Below are 8,770 nucleotides of genomic sequence, written 5' to 3' on the forward strand. Positions count from 1 at the left end.
GCTCTACTATCCAGGAAACTGCAGCCTTCTCAGGTTTTGTAGTTTCACCCCGTGTCCCTGGACATTACACCTCCAAGCCCAAGCACCTTGCTAAACATCACAAACAGCCTCAGCGGCACAGCCACCAGTCCAGGAGTCCTGACTCTGACCTCAGCTGTAATCATGACATTGCCTACCTTAAAGCAGCAGTGCTTTTAGGTCAACTATATTAACCCCCAGAAATGCCACAACAAAATCAGTCAAAATTCATTTTCAACATGAATAACATTGCACCGAAACTGGTTTAACATGAAGGGCTAAGATTATCACACTGAAAGAGTTAAGCTTCTTCAAGTCTTCCATACAGACAATTCCTAGGAAATCCAAATACCATAATAGCCTGGTGACAGTGTAAGAAATTTCAACAAATGAAAAATTCAGGTTTCATCTTGCAGGCCACATTATGGTGGCAGTATCTTAACATCTTAGAGAAAAACCTTAAAAATCCACTACTTCTAAAAAAAAGTAAGGCTATATGCTTATTTAAAAAAATATATATATAAAGGTGTGGGCGGAAAAAAGGAGAAGAAAAAAATGAAGACTTTCTTTCATTAACACCTGGAGATTTTTGTTCTTCAGTGTAGAGGCAGCAAACAAGAAATCGTGCCTCCCCCCAAATCTCGTAAACTGGACAGCAGTGATTTAGACCCCTCCCTGAGGTAACAATTCTTAAGGGAATTCCAATGAAATAGAAGTCTTATATAAAATAATTACATGTATGAAAAAGAGAGAGGCTCAATAAACATTTTCCACAATATCCATTACGTCAGCAGCTACTGAGGACTGCCAGCTTACTCCTTTAACAATTTAAAGAGGAAAAGGCTTAGATAATGTTCTGAGTAAAAATACCCATGTGTATATAAAAAAAAACACCACTTAAAAAAATTACAGGTTTTTTCCTCTCTCTCTGTCAAAAAAAATCCTCATGGTCAAGGGTTTTTTCTGCTGCTGCTGTTGTTCTAAATGTATATGCAGCTCAAGTTTAACCTGGAAAAAAAAAAAATCTTACTATTGTTACCACATTTAAAAAGGCAAACAGTAGGAAGTCACTATTAGTCTTAGGCTTACAAAACTTCTAAAAAACAAATGAAAGCATCAAAATCACATCGAAACAAATTCTAATCCCTCTGACAAGCATGCTTTGCGTAAGTGATTGAAGATTAAATGTTTGAGCCCAGCCCCAGAGAGCTAGCAGGTACAGTCTATGTGCAGTACCTTTCATGTAAGCTCTATGACAGGAAGATTTCAGGTTGCCAGAACCTCTTTAACTCCCTTTAAACGTCTCTCTTCAAACAGGATGGAAGCAAGGGTCAGTAATTGCCCTGTGGGGAACGGATCGTCCTTTCTTTGTACATCTGTCTTATTATCCCCTAGAAAGGAACTGCACTTGGTTTTCCGTTAAACTTTACCAAGTGGAAAAATTTGTAATGATAAGATTGTCTTTTACATGAGTTTACATTCCCCCATAAAAGTACTTCTAAAGCCATTTGCCTTCCAATTATACACTGCAAAGCAAGAAAGAATTTTCCATTGTGCAGCTGAAGTCTTCACTGACCAAAAACTCCTAGAAACATTTTATTTTATCAAGGCTCTGTAATCTGTTGCTTGATTTCAGCTAATGCCATGATTAAAAGCTGTTGATAGGTGCTTGCTTCCTAAAATAAATACTGCGTCCACGTGGAATGACGGAAAAGGCTCCACGGAGACGCTTTTCAAAAATTCCATACCAAAGTTTTTCAAAGCTCCCTAGAGCAATTAGAGGTTCAAGTTGTGGCCAACTCCTGCCCCATACACCTCCCCTTTCCCCCCCCCCAAACTGACATCTGGAAAAGTAGGAGCAAGCAGAAATGTAGCTAGACTCTGCAGTTCCTCTTCTCTTTAACATCAGAAGTGAAGTGAGTATTAAATAGATACAGCACTACCCACCCCAAATTTGCAAAATTTGGGGTCAGTTCCTCAAATAGAATAATTAAAAAAAGTCATGGAATTGATTTAAGAGTTTGAATTATGAAACTATTAATTCCCCCTCACCCCCCCCCCCCAATTTGTAACCCTTTGTGGGAAAGCCAACCGTCTGTAAGCGTACCCCAGCCAGCACGTGGAAGCTTGAGAGGGGAATCCCAGCAACTGCAGGGCCTACCTCTGTTCTCTTGGACTCGGCAGTTCTGGGTACGCGGAGCTGGGCAGCGTCACCCAGTAAGCTGGGTACGTTCAGAGTGGCGCCCAGTCACAAGGCTACACTCACTGTCTCCTTACTGTCTTAGGTTTTAATCTTTTAACCCTAATACACCTCCTCCTCTTTCATGTGTTGTCCAACACATGTTTTTTTCCCACTAGCTGGGGAAGAAAAGATTTTTTCCCTATCTTCATGTGGAGGGTCTGACAAATTCCCTTGTCTCTCCGATAACTAACACACAACCACGCTAGCCTGTAATATTTTCCTCCTACGCTCAACTTTTTTCCTTCCTTTATTACCCTTTCCATCCCTCCACCCCAATCAGAGGTCCCTGAAGCCTAAACTCACCTTACATTCTTCTCCATTTAGCTTACCCACCCCCTCACAACTTCTAGCAGCTCCTATTCCTTGACTCACCCCTGGCCCAAGACAGTCTTTTGCACCTTTTTAAGCAGTTTTGAGATAGGAAGACACAGTTATGGAGTTTGAGTTACGGATACAGAGAAAGCAAGATCATTGAGAAACTTCAGACACCAATCAAATGCATTGTAAAGTCTTGAGCCGGCAGGGACTAACACTGAGCCCACAGAAATAACAGGTTTCTAAACACAGAGTTCTCAGCATAGGAGGTCTGCAGTTTGCACGTCCTCCATGAACAAACAATTCTAAAAAAAATTAAGGTTAAGGAGAAAGAGAAGACCTAGGAGAGGGGAAACACACGAAAGTAAAGAAAAGCAAAAAGTACAATGAATGTAATTGAAAGCTAATACCCTCACCATGTTGAAAGAATTCAGCATTATATACCATTAAAAGAAGTTCTGCAGGATGTATGGGTTAGCACTTAAGTCTAAGTGGGCTACCCAAATCCAGTTCTATGCGAGAAATCAGGAGGCATAAAGGTAGGAGAGGACCAAGAAGAGAACAAGCAAACCACAGGCTTAAAGTATTCAGCCTACAACAAAGCTTCCAATGATGGCCCTTAGGGGAGTGGAAAGGAAGAAGTTCCCCAGTAAGATCAGCCTCCAAATCCTTACTGACTGCTGGGTCTGGAGCTGGCCTGTCCTTCTATTTTCATCTTAAAAAGCCTATCATTCTTACTACCCCAAGCCACAAACACATAATTAGCAGCAACTAGCCCCTGAAAATTAAACTTCACTTAAGCATATGAATCTTTTCAATCCTGTGATTTCTTAAATCTTTATAGAAAGGCACGGCGAGAGTTTGTTTTTATATAGAACAAAGTTTTCATTGTTTCTAACTTAGCGCAAAACATTGTTCATTATAGCCAGCCATGCTACAAATCTGCAATCTACTTTGTTTACTCCAAAAAAAAAAAAAGAATTTCCTTGTCAGTGTGCAACTTGCCAAACTCTTGGTTATTTCCTCCCTTCTCATCTAATGCTGCTTTTTTTGTCACTAAAGATTTTCAATGAAATATTGCCACTTAATCTAATAGGTACAGGTGTAAAACAGACTTACACACAAAAAAACCCTAAAAAATCCAGTCCCTTGTCACCAATCTTACTCATCTTACTAAATTCTCATCTTACTACCTCATCTTACTAAATTCAAGAGATAAGGATTAAAAATCTGAGAGGAGAAAATAGAAGTATGCACAATTAGGTGAAAATTACAGCAGCACTGCCATCTACCGATTTGTGATCAGAAGTTCACTTCATGAGTTTGACAAATCTCACATTTAACAAGAAGAAAATATTGTCTTATGCTTATACGGAAGTAAAAAAGTAGAGCTATAGTAAACAGGATAATAGAAAAAGACAGAAAAAGCACATTCCAAGTAGTTATTCACCCTTAAAATAACCCTTTAAGAAGTAGAAGCATGAGTTTGGTTAGGCTTCCATCAAGCAGTTGGCAAAAAAATCCGTGTCAGTACTAATGAAGATGCACTAGGGATGACATTTAACTCTCCCATTACACTAAGAAATATGTCCTACACACCGGGGTGCACTGGTAACTACGTTTTAATGACTCTCATCAGCTGAATTTCAGCCATAACTCTACTTCCCCAAAAGAGGAACCTGCGTATGCTCAAGGAAAAAACAGGCTAAAGTTCAGACTGGAAGAGTTTAACAGAGATACTGTTAAAAGCAGAAAAGGAATAATCGATTTAGAGACTAAATAGCTGAACTGGCAATCATTCATCTTTTGACTTCAGTTTAATGTGAAGTGATTACACTTGCTCTAATATTTTGCAGTAATCCCCATGACATACCCATACTTCAAAAGCATTCTTCAGGTTATTACTCTAAAATACAGAAATTGACAGGTAACAATAAGATTACTTACAAATAAAGATTAGCAGATTTCACAAGGATAAAAAGTGCACTATCTACAAATCAGTCATACTTCACAGTTTATATCAAGGCCATATTTTCAATAGTCATCGTTAATTAACCTCTTTTTGTATTTCAGTAGATGTTCCTGCTAATAAAAAGCTCACAAGAAACTTATGAGCCCTAAGAGGCCAAATTATTCTCCAAACAGAAAGAGCTGGAAATAGACCTAAAATGAAAAAAAGAAAGAGAAAAGAAAGGGGAGAAAACACAGAATGCTAAATCCAAATGCTCTTAAGCTTCTCATCTTTGACCATAAGAAGCATAAATAAATTAAATGGAAGTGCAAAACAGAGTACTGCTTACACACTCCGCTAACAGCTAAACACAAGTTAACCGCTTGCCAGACTCAGCGGCGATCACTATTTATTTATTAGAACAAATAAACCATTAGGAGCCACTAAAGCAGCAGCCACTTCAAATAAAATGTTATGTCCTAGGTCACAATAACAGAGGCGGATCCAGAGTCATATACTTCCAGGGAACAGGAGAGAAGTTAGAGGCGAAAAAAGCCCAAGAATGCATAAAGATGCCACTAAGAGAGATTTAAAACAGAATAACCCAGAGGAAAGCAAGAAAGAAAACAGACAAAAGAAAGACAACAGCTATTAAAGATGACGGGAAGCTGAATGCCAATCAAGAAGGCAACATGCGCGTGCACACGCACACTAAGACTTGAACTGTTCGTATATTAAAGTTTCACTTGAAAAACCCTCACGTTGATTTGTTTCATTTTAAAATGGGAGAGAACAAAGTAGGGGATACAATTTTCTTCAGCTTCTTGTCTGTTAAACACGGGCACATCCCAGAGAATATACAAAACCTCACTGAAGCCAAGGGCTATAGAGAGATCATTGGTTTCACCACCTGGTGACTGCTCCCAAAGTCCAAAGCCTTAAAGAGAGGTAAACAAAATACAGTGAGAGGAGAATCTTCCTATACCAGTTCTATCTTCATAGCATAGATGATGTTAGTTGAGACACCCGCAAGGCAAATTTTTTTTTAAAGGCATCTGTTTACCAAACAGTATCCAGTAGGCCTCAGACCCATGACAGTACCAGGAAGCATGAAACACCAGCATACCAAAATGGCTTGTCCCTGTCTCAGACTACTACAGTCAGAGATATCATAGGTTATAGCTAGCATAAAAACTAGAAGTTCAATTTTAAGTGATACACAAATTAGTCATTTTTACATTTCTAAAAGCTTCCTAATCTGAGAATTATTTTATTTCCAAGATTTTCTTCTCCCAGGTACCACATCCAACGATCAGGACTTGTTCCAGATCACACGCACGTTTGTTTTCAAATTTTACTGGGCAATATCACAAAGATGATTTGGCTCCACAGACCACTTTGTTCCAGACAGCTGATGACCACAGTTAGAGAACTGCTGATTTAGTATACAACATCACATATGACTCTACATTATACCATCAGAGAAGCAGCTAAACAGAACCATGTACATCCTACCATTTTGCAGCAAGAGCTATACCATATCATGCGATGTAACAGCTTCTGCACTTTTAGGTTTTCTCCCCTGCCTTCCCCCAAAGAAATATGACTTTTTTATGTGACGATGAAAATTTTGAATAGATAAGTCACAGGCAAATCACTTCAGTGATGCCTGCAGAGTCCATAATAGATCTGCTGAAGTATCACTTCTATCAGATACTAACAAATCCTCGAAGGCAAAAATTTCCACTGTCAATCATACTAACACAAGCTGAAACCACACAGGTTTAGCAGGATCAGCACTTCCGTCCTTAGCTGCGAGGCAGGAGCGCAGCCCTGGGGCCAGGCATCCAAGCTGTCCACGCAGCGCCTGGGGGAAGTTAAACAGTTCACAAGGTGACTCACAGGAGCAGAGCCAGATACCCGACCTAGCGAGACACCACGACCAGCCAAGAGGAAACTCTGAGGAGTGCGGGTATGTGTGTTTGCAATGCCACCACTCACCGAGGCAGCGAGGGGACGTGCCCCAGCTGCATTCACAACCCGCAGCCTCTCAGGGTGCTCTTTCAGCCAGCAGCACAGGGCTTGCTGCTTCCCTTCACGAGAAAGTGGAGACAACCGTTAACAACAGGAATCAACCTGCGTGCCAGGGGCAGGCCCCAGCCGCCCCTCCAGGCCCAAGGCGGGTGAGGAGCCGACAGGGAGCCCCCGGAGGGGCATAGCGCCCAGCGGGCGTCCCAGGGCCCGGCCCGGGGCATCGACGTACACCGACCCGCACTCGCACTGACACAGGCGGGGCCGGACCAACCGGGCCCCTCTCCCCTCCCCCGCGGCGCCCAGCCGCTCCGGGCCCCAACGGAAAAGCAACCGTCACCCCGCGCGCGGCACAGAGACCCCCCCCGCCGCCCCCGCCGCCCGGCCCGGCCCTCCCCGCCGCTCCCTCCCTCCGCCGCGGTCCTGCACAGCACCGTCTCCCGCCCCAACGGCCCGGGCAGCCGCGCTCGCCTTGCGATAGAGCCGCACCCCGGGCGCCGCCGACTATGAATGAGGCACCGGCCAGCTCCGCCGCGGACTACAGTCCCCAGCAGGCCTAGCGGCGCCGCGCACGCGCACTGCGCGCCCGCCCAGCGCCACGCACTGCCACGTCTCCCGCCGCCCGGCGTACCTAGCGACGCGGCAGCCGCTGGCCCCGGCCCCGGCTCCCGCCTCCTCCAAGCCGCTCCCTGTGCCGCCGCGCTGCTTCCGCCGCCGCGCACCTGCGTGCCCCAGGCTGCGGGTCCTTCAGCCCGCGGGAAGCGGTGGTGGGAGGCGCCGCTCGTTCCCTGCCTCCAAGATGGCGGCGGCGGCGAGGGGCAGGACGCCCCTTTTGCCACGTTCGCGGGCGGTGCCGCGCGGGGGGCGGGGCGGCCCAACGGACTCTGTCCGCGCGCGCAACTGCCGCGCGCCATAGGGGAGCGTTCCCCCTTCCCCCCCCCTCCCCCCCGCCAACCGCCCCAAATCCAGGCGGGTTGGCGGCGCGGAGTTACCGAGAGATCGGGACCCGGGCTCGTAGCTGAAGGGAAATTGGGGCTGGGAGCCGAGGCGAGCGCCTGGCGACCGGGGTCGGCCCGGTGCTGGGCTGGGGAGCTCGTAGCTCGGTGGGAGCTGGGCCGCGTCCCGACTGGGAGCTGTACGCGCAGCTGCTGGAAAAAACCGCTGGCGTGCGGTTGGGCCGAAGTGCCTGCAAGGCCTCTCTGAGGGAGCGTGGAGAGGAGCTTGCGAGGGGAAATCAGCCTGTTCGAGCATCCGAGGAGCAAAGTCCTGTCTGTTCTCACGTGGCGGTTTGAGCCGTCGTTCCTACCACGTGCGCTTACGTTACTGCGAAGATGAAAATGCCTTTTTTTTTTATTTTAGCCTGACCTTAGGCTCATAGGTGAAGGATGTCGTCCGCTTCACGTGTATAAATAGCCCCAATGCCTTCTTCCTCTAACTTCCAGAGATTCCAAAATTAGTGGATGCGGTTGTATTTTACAGCCGTTACAACAAGCCAGCAGACGCCTCATATTTGCCTAGAGTTCTAATTACTCTAATTACTTAGAGTTCTAAGTGCTTTCGCTCTCGCAGCACTTGTGCCAGGCACCACGCACTCTCACCACTGACCGGGCTCCGCCAGGCGACGCCTCGACGAGCATCCTTTTCCAGACCGTTGGCTACGCAACAACCTCCAGAGCTCTCAATCCCCGCCCATACCCATCCTTTCCTCTCCAGCTGCACAGCCATCCTGGGCCCTCCAGCGCCTTGCCTATCGCAGGGGAGGCATGCATTCGCAGTCACGGCTAAGCATCCAAACCAAGCCCGACTCTTAGGCGCCCTTCAATCTCGCCGGCCACGGGCAGGTACGCTTCTCGTTCCTGCACCGCTCACGCCCTTGCTACGCACCGGAGACTATCGACATTGACCGTTCTCCAAATCGGCAGGCTTCCCTCAGTATCCTGAGGCGTGCATATCGCCCGGGAAGGAAATCTAGAGCGACCGATGCCTCTCGGTACCTCTCCGCGCGTCCCCGTCTCCGCTGGCATCCCCAGCTTTTCCTGTCGGCCGGCCTGGGCTGTGGGCGAGGCATGGGCCCCCACCGACACGCAGAGCTCTCCATATGGCGCGGCATCGATGCCTCTCCAATCCCACCCCTATCGATTGGCATCGATATCGATAGCTACGAGAAACTAAATTTTGCTTATAATCACCGTGGAAAAATACAGCCCTGAATG

The 8,770-nt window shown here is 46.4% G+C and overlaps 1 protein-coding gene across 13 annotated transcripts in view; it reads right to left on the reverse strand.

Moving 5' to 3' along the window:
- Window positions 1-7,406, reverse strand: part of LOC104150301 (protein PRRC1) — a 30,855-nt gene extending 23,449 nt beyond the window's left edge. For 2 of the 13 annotated variants that reach the window (XM_068924854.1, XM_068924846.1), the window contains exon 1: window positions 7,280-7,380. The gene's annotated coding sequence lies outside the window, so the exon portion shown is untranslated. Of the gene's footprint in view, window positions 1-6,289; window positions 6,395-6,527; window positions 6,799-6,991 lie in introns of those variants that run through there. The other 11 variants (XM_068924855.1, XM_068924847.1, XM_068924851.1 and 8 more) reach the window with 10 other exon arrangements.
- Between the last annotated feature and the right edge of the window lie 1,364 nt (window positions 7,407-8,770).

This window comes from Struthio camelus, chromosome W (genome assembly GCF_040807025.1).
Source record: "Struthio camelus isolate bStrCam1 chromosome W, bStrCam1.hap1, whole genome shotgun sequence".
In the NCBI taxonomy this organism is placed as follows: domain Eukaryota; kingdom Metazoa; phylum Chordata; class Aves; order Struthioniformes; family Struthionidae; genus Struthio; species Struthio camelus.